This window comes from Petaurus breviceps, unplaced genomic scaffold (genome assembly GCF_028583685.1).
Source record: "Petaurus breviceps papuanus isolate PSGF00001 unplaced genomic scaffold, PetGlider_PUasm1.0 551, whole genome shotgun sequence".
Taxonomy (NCBI): Eukaryota; Metazoa; Chordata; class Mammalia; order Diprotodontia; family Petauridae; genus Petaurus; species Petaurus breviceps.
Window position 1 is genome coordinate 7,219,756 of NW_027186372.1, and position 8,240 is coordinate 7,227,995.

Here is an 8,240-nt window from a genome sequence, read left to right on the forward strand (position 1 = left end):
CACAGGTTTAATTTCTCAAAAACTATTTCAGGTTTAGAACGAACAATGGTTCGGTTACCACTCATCTTAAAGTTCTGTTCTACCATTTCTACTACACACGAGTAGGAGATGGGAGAACTACCCTAAAATGCTGTCTGTTCGGGCCTGCTTCTTTCTGAAAAGCCTTCCCTAACCACCAGCCCCCACCCTGAGATGGAAGCTGCCTCTCCCTGTACTGAACTTGACAAGAATATGCATTCATATTACCAATCACAGACAGTCCTTGCATCATGGTGACTTTATGCACACATCTCAGTCACTCTGAGATCCTGGGAGTACAGGTATTACTACATTATACATCTCTTTATACTGTCCCCGAAAAACTGCTCTGGCACTAGACCACCATTTGTTTGTGGCACCACTATTCAGTTTCCCATAGTCAAAATCTTCTTCCATTGCTAGCTTTTCTCATCCCTTTGTTTCATTTCACATCTCTGAAATCCTGATCTACCTCTTCAATTTCTATCTATCCCCACTATCACCATGCTAGCAAAGACTCTAAATATAGTCTGCTTGTACTATTGCAAAAGTTTCTGTAACTGGTGTTTCCTGCTTCCCCTCCAGTCAAACCTTTATAATGATTTTTCATTTTCACAGTCACTACACTATTTTCTGACACCTCTGTGCCATGCCACCTGAACCCAAATCTTGCAATTCAGTACAAAAAAAGTATGCTTTGCAAATATAACATGAGGGAGATTGGGTAGATAGCAATTGTGCAGAAAATGATTGGGGATGGGGGTGAGGTTAGTGGATTGAAAGCTCAGTGAGTCAGCAATGTGATGCAGCAACCAAAAAATACTAATTTGATGCTGGGCTGCACTGAGGGATGTGCCTTTCAAGAATAGAGAAGTGATACTCTCTTTGTCCTCTGCCCTTATCAGACCTCACACCTGGACTACTGCGTCTGGTTCTGGGCACATGGTTTAAGAAGGATATTAATAAGCTGGAGAACGTCCAGAGGATGATAATCAGGAAGATGAAGGGCCTTGAGTCCATGTTATACAAAGACTGGTTGAAGGAACAAGACATGTTTAGCCTGGAGAAGACTTTGGGGGGTGGAGGGGAGACATGATAGACATCTTTAAGCATTTAAAAGGCTATTGATGTGGAGGAGATATTATTGGTCCCAGGGGCAGAACCAGGGGCCTTCAGGTTCTGTGTCTAGAAAACCTTCCTAACAATTAAAGCTGTCCCAAAATGGAACGGTCTGCCTTGAGAAGTTGTGAGGTTTGTCCTCTTCCCCCAAGCCTTTCCTGATTCTTCATTCTGTTTTGCAACACTGATCACCTTCTTCTGCATTTATCAATGTTTGTGTATTATTCTTTCAGTACACAGGTAAGCTCTAGCATGTCTTACCTAAAATTCCCATGCCTTTCCTCCCGGCCCTGCACAGTGGGTACTTAATACATATTTCTTGAGTGAATCTGTTTTTTCACACATCTCAAAACTATATAGTTGTCTGCATCAATAAGCCAAAAATTCAAGAAGTTTTCCAAAGTCAGAATTTTAAAGTTGCAAAATCAGCAATGTGGAAGTTACCTGAGGATACAAATAGTCCTTTCCTTATAAAAGAAAAATCACAAACATTGAAACCAGACTTCTGTAGAAAGCAGAAAAATATAATTTATTGCAAAGGGAGATGGAAATTTAATTTTAAACTCTTTGGAAAATACAGCTCGATACACCTCCAACACCTTTAGGGTACATTTTTCCTCTGAACATGATCTCCTGGTGACTAACAAAACTGTAGCCATTTATCTTGCTGTAGAAGTCTTAAACACATCGTTTATTTTTAATGTGGTTAATGGGAGGGGGGGGAAGAGATCTTCAAGTTCTTAGACATGAACAGGAAAAAGAGAATAATACATCTCATTAAAATCACCTTCTGCATCAGAAGAGTCCATATACCTTTGGTGTATTTGGCATATACTTTATCTAAAGTAGGCACACAGGTTGACAAGAGTAAATTTTTTTTAAGTATATAAGAGGAAAAAATACTGAACTTTAGAATAAAATGAAAATTCAAGTATAGTATAAATATTTAAGGCAGCTGGTCTCCAAATTGATGAGTTAAGGCAGTCTTTGGATTAAGAGGTGCTTTAACATGTAGAGGATGTATCTTCTTTACCTGCAAAATAAAACCATTCCAATTATTAGCTCTTAAATCCTTCTTCTTTTGAGAAAAAGATTCATTTAGTATATTAGGGCAATGAGAGAACCATAAAGTTAATCAGGTCAGTAATTAAAAATAAATAAAATCACATATGGCATGTCTTATGGGGAAATAATGTAGCATAGAAAAAAGTGTGCTGTCTTTGAGAACCTGGATTCAAATCCTAGTTTTTCTACTTACCTATATGACCTTGGACAAATCAAGTTAAGTTTTCTGGGGCCCAGTTTCTTTGTGTATGAAATTAGGGGGATGGACAAAAAAAATCTCATGATTTTATATATGAAGTAATACTTGGCGTTTACATGGGATGATTTTAAAGATACAAGCAAACTAAAATCTTGACAATATGTACTTGACAATACCTAGAATATGTAATTTTAAAAAATAGTAGGGACAAGTAGGATTGGTTATATTGGAATCTATGCAAATTCAAATCAATTAGTCATCTCCTTCGGTAGGAAACAGGATTACTACAGGTGCAATTAATAAAAAAAATTCTTATTTCTTTCTGTAGCCTCTTAATTGTCCTCTTGCTTGCTGTCTATTCTTGTATAAGCAAATATGAGGGAGAGGGAGAGGGGCAAGTAGAGTAGAATTCCTTTTTTCAAAAGTCTAAGGTTGAGACCCCTATCCTTATAAAACTATCAAATAAAAGTATGAAAAACCCAAAGTCGATAAAGTGTGCTTCTCATCTGATCAATGATACCACTACTAGGTATATACCACAAAGAGATCAAATTAAGAGGAATAAGACCCACGTATACAAAAGAACTGTGAACAAAGGGTAATGATTAAGCATCAAATGGGGGAATGGCTGAACAAATTATGGTATATGAATGTAATAGAATATTACTGTACTGTTAAAATATGCTAAAAGGGGCAGTTTTCAGAGAAACCTAGAAAGATTTATATGCAAAAAAGTAATGGAACCAGGAGAAATGTATACAACTCCACCATTGTGAATACAAACAACTTTGAAAGACTTAAAAACTCTGATAGGGGCGGCTAGGTGGTGCAGTGAATAGAGTACTGGCCCTGGAGTCAGGAGGACCTGAGTTCAAATCTGAACTCAGACACTTAACACAAAAAACTAGCCGTGTGACCTTGGGCAAGTCACAACCCCAACTGCCCCTCCAAAAAGCAAAACAAAAACAAAAAACAAACAAACTCTGATCTATGTAGTGAATGACAACCACAATTCCAGAGAGCTGACTTTGGCACATGCTACTCATCTCTGGACACAGGTGATGGACTCAGGGTGTAGAATGATTCAAACATTTCTGGATATCACCAATAAGAAAATTTGTTTTAAATATTTTTTTCCTTTTTTTTTTTTTTTTTTCAAATGGAGGGAAGAGTAGGAAGGAAAACTTAGTAAAAAAAAAATAATGGGTTGTTTCTACCATCTAGGTCATTCTTAAGAGTAGCTAAGTGCCATATAATTCCTAAGTGTAATAAATGAAGTTGTGGTATGGGATAAGGCCAAATGGATTTAATTTCCTATCTCTTAGAAAGCACAAGTTTGCCTCTCATCAGTACTAATTAGGTCTTTCTATGGGAAGGCTTATGACTACCTCTTGGGGAGGTTGCATAGGGCATTCCTGAACATGTGTAGGATAGATGGGGTGGCCTCTGGTCCATTCCAACACTAAAATTGTTTGTATAGTAGAATGAGCTTTATTTGGAATCAAAACATTTATTGTTAAAATCCCAGCTCCATTAATTATTAATCTATGACCTTCAGTAAGTGACCTTTCCTCTCTGGGCCTCATTGCTCTCATGTGTAAAATAAGGGAGTTGGATCACATGATTTTCTAAGGTCTCTTTCTACATTAAATCCTATGATCCAAAAACCTAAGTTCTGTTAATTCAGATTAGGTATTAGACTATAGTAAGCTGGATATGGAAGATCTGGAGGCTAAATATATTATGTATGTAAATACATATGTGGAGGATTTTTAGAGTTGTAGGCCAGCCCTTTCAAGGCTCACAGAGAGGTTTCAAATTGAAGAATATTAGCCAGGCTCATCATCTTCAGTACTAGAAACTCAAAAATTCACGTGCAAAGGCTTCAGTGGCTTAAGAGTTCACTGGTACATGCTGGACTATTTCTGATCCCTAAAGACAGAAGGCATTAAAATGTTACAGAACTACAAGGAATTACATTTTAAAACCAAACTGAAGTCAAAGTGACATGCAAAACAATTTATAAGTAAGCAAACTTGGGCTAGAAGCAAAGAAATGACCAGAGCTGAAAGTTTTTAGTGGCATATGGTTTAAAAGATTTTCAAGATGTTTCACTGTATCTCTCTGTTACTGCTTAGCACAACAGATCTTTTGCAAAACTAGTGGAGAATATTAACTTTACTGGAGAAAATACAGTTGGTAAATACTGATCTTTTATATGCTATGGTATTTTCCCACTAAATGTTTATTGATTAGACATCAAAAAGTATGTCTTTCTGTCAACTGAACTACCATGGTTAGAAAACAGAGCTTAGAAAAACCATATGCATAAGGAAATTATTTTCAAACAGGCTTAATGATACTGGTTTAAAAGAAATTAAGCATTAAGTTAAATAACATGACCTTGTGGTCTGAAATTAGAATGAGTCAAAAACATAGTGTCCATTTTTCCCTCTATTGCGCAGTTATTCTGTTTCTGGTTAGCTCACATGTTCTCTTTTCAAGCTTCCTCATTTGTAAAATGAGGGAAATAAGACAAAGGTACTGTGTACTTAAAACTTTCAGATTAAAGGCATTATGTAAAGTGCTATTATTAAAACCAGTCAGAGAAAATTCTAAAGAAATCCTTTGATGAAACAGAGGCCAGTCCCTCAAGTTAAATGATGTATTTCTAAATTATTGCTATGTGGCAATGAATTTAATTTTTACTGACTTTTAACTTTCATCTAAATAAGTAAAATTTGGCCCTTCCCTTCCCAACTACTTCAGCACTCAGTGATCGCAATACTCCTTCAATAATTGTTTATAGTTCTCATTTGACACTTATCCAGCCCACAAATACTTACTGACCACCTGTGGTAAGCAGCCTTGTGCAGTGACAAGACCATTGATTGGAAAGTCAAGAGACTCAGATTTTAGTTCTGTGATATGAAGCAAGTTATTTTTAACTGTCGGTCTCAGTTTCCTCATGTATAAAGTGAGGGGGGTGGTGGAAAAAATGATTTCTAATTTCCCTTCTGGCACTATTAACATTTTACATACATGTATACATACAAACAAATACATACATAGAAACAACTTTAAAAGTCTTTAAAAACTGTAGTTTTAAAAACAATGTAGTGAACGACCAATCACAATGCCAGGACTGATGCTGATACATATTACCCATACCTCCTAACAGAGAAGCTGCATATATATAGTAGCATACACACCCACAGCCACACCCGCTCTACCTCCCAAGGGTTAGATATCCTCAAGCAGCTTATGATCAAGACATCAAAAGATAAGTTGGAAGATAACACATGGCTGTAAGTAAATGCCAAATAGATGGAACAGATAAGTTTAAGTAAGAGAGCACATTATGGTTACTGTGATCAAAAGAAAGCTTCACCAAAAATATGGGATGAGAGCTGGATATTTAAAGAACAGCAGAATTCAACTATATGAAGAGGAGAGAATGGCACAAGCCAACAGTAGAAATATGCAAGCTGTGTTCTGGACAGTGTGAAGTCACGTGCTAGTCAATTAACAAGTTTCTTAATAACCCTGGATCACATATACATTTAATATACATTTTGGTTCACTTAATACACGTGAAACCAATTAAACAAACATTTACGAGAAGCTCACTCTATATGCACTCCTTGTCACATACTGGCACCATAGATACACATACATCTCTAGTACTATGTATGTGCTAAAGATACAAAAGCAAACATTAAATAACCTCCGACTCCAATGACATTTGACTTAGGGTGGGGATGGATGGGGCCAATGGGATATGCACAAAGATAAAGGTCTAATACAAAGCAGGAAGTGATGGGAGCCAAGGAGAGAGTACAGGTAAATTACTCTAGTAATAGTCAAGGAAAAAGCTACACTTTCAGCTGTGGGTAGAGGAAATGAAAAGATATGACACAGAAAAGTGGTACCTGAACTGAGTCTTGAAGGAAGGCAAAGATTCTGAAAGGGAGAGCTGAGATAGTAATTCATTATGGGCATTAGGGGTGACCTGTGTGAATGCATGGAGGTGGGAGGTGGAAAGTTGAATTCAAGGAACAATTAGCAATCTAGTTTTGCTAGAAAACAGAATGCATGAAAGACAATGACATACAGAATTAGTCTATGTCTGTGGGAAGCCAGGCGCATGCACATGTGTGCACACACACACACCACTGTAGGAGCTTTGAATTCCTCTAGCTATTCTGGGAAACAATTCAGAATTATGTGAAAAACCACTGTTTATACACTTTGACCTAGTGATTCCACTATTAGGCATATACCCCAGAGTAATGTGAAATAAGGCAGAGACTATAAATGCTAAGCTAAAGAGAATGTATTTTTTCCACAGGAAATGTGAAACCAATAAAAGTCAGTAAAGGTTTGTTTTGTTTTTTATTTTAAAGAAGAAAACAATCTCAGATCTGTGACTTAGGAAGATTATTTTGGCAGCTGTGTGAAGGATTGGAAAATGGAGACTAGAGGCAGGGAGGCTCACTATGAGGACATTATAATAATTCAGGCAAGTAAATGGGGGCCTCAATTGGGCAGGGAGGAGAAAGAGTGGCAACTGAGCAGCAAGAAGGGGATGCAAGAGATGTTGAAGACATAAAATCAATTGACAGGTCTTGATTATTGATTGGACATGGGGAATGAAGGCAAAAGAAGAGCCAAAGATGACTCTTAGGTTATGAATCCTGATGAGGAAAAAATGATGGAACTCTCAACAGAAATATGACAGTCTGGTGGCCAATTATGTTTGAAGCTCTGAAAGTACAACCAGCAGATGTCCAGCAGACAACTGGAGATGTGGGATTGGAGTAGAATTGATTATCACTAGCTATTTAAATTTGGGAGTGCCTGAGTAGAGGTGATAACTAAATCCATGGGTACAGACAACATCAATAAGTGAAAAAAAGTATAGAGAAAGAGAAAGTAGCCTTTTGAAGATACAAAACTTAGAGAGTAAAAAGACCAAAACTAAGACCAAAAAGGAAAAGCCAAAAACATAGGAAAACAAGTGTCAAGAAAGTTAAGGAAAGACAATATTTAGGGGGAAAGGCTGTCACAGTGACAAGAACTGTGGAAAGGTCAGGAGGAAGAGGAGTAAGGACTAAGAAAAGGGCATAGATTCCTAAATGGAAGAGGATGGGATCAAGGAGACAATTAGAGGTGTTAAACTTGGCAGGAAAAGTCTATGTTATCCTCTGAGATTAGAACAATGGAAAAAGTGATAGAGGGTAAGTTTGACGTGTGGAATAGGAATGATGAAGGAACTCAAAAAAATGGAACTTAATTTTCTCTGGCACAAGGGACTTAGGGTCATCTAATAAGAGAAGAAAAAAACAGACTACTAGGGGTTGAGAAAAAAAGTTCTGCAAGGATGTTGTGTGAGTATTACAGAGATGATAACCACAAAAATCACTCTGAGGTTAGATAACATGAATGTAGCAGCTTAAAATGGAGGATGATGGTGACAGCGCTCATGGTGGAGGGCAGGCAGAGTGTTAAGAGACAAGAGGAAAGGGATTTAAGTGGTTCTTGTTCACTTGTTTTCAGTTGTGTCCTAATATCCATGACCCCATTTGGGGTTTTCTTGGCAAAGATACTGGAGTGGTTTATCATATTCTTCTCCAGCTCATTTTACAGATGAGGAAACTGAGGCAAACATAATGTTAAGTGACTTGTCTAGAGTTACACAGCCAGTGAGTGTCTGAGTTTGGATCTGAATTCAAGTCTTCCTGATTCCAGCCCGGCCTTTCCCCAGCTACCTTTACAAATGTTCTCTAGGCTGTTCATGCTCATCAGTAAAACAAAAACTCTACTTTCATATTAAGAA

The 8,240-nt window shown here is 37.3% G+C and overlaps 1 protein-coding gene and 1 long non-coding RNA gene across 2 annotated transcripts in view; one reads left to right on the top strand and one right to left on the bottom strand.

Annotated features, from left to right (window-relative positions):
- The window catches only part of LOC138172645 (uncharacterized), a 237,588-nt gene that overhangs the window by 77,051 nt on the left and 152,297 nt on the right, over positions 1–8,240 (top strand). The window lies entirely within an intron of this gene.
- ATP6V0E1 (ATPase H+ transporting V0 subunit e1) overlaps positions 1,641–8,240 on the bottom strand; it is a 43,426-nt gene continuing 36,826 nt past the window's right edge. The window contains exon 4 of the mRNA XM_069102356.1: positions 1,641–2,170. The gene's annotated coding sequence lies outside the window, so the exon portion shown is untranslated. The remainder of the gene's footprint in view (positions 2,171–8,240) is intronic.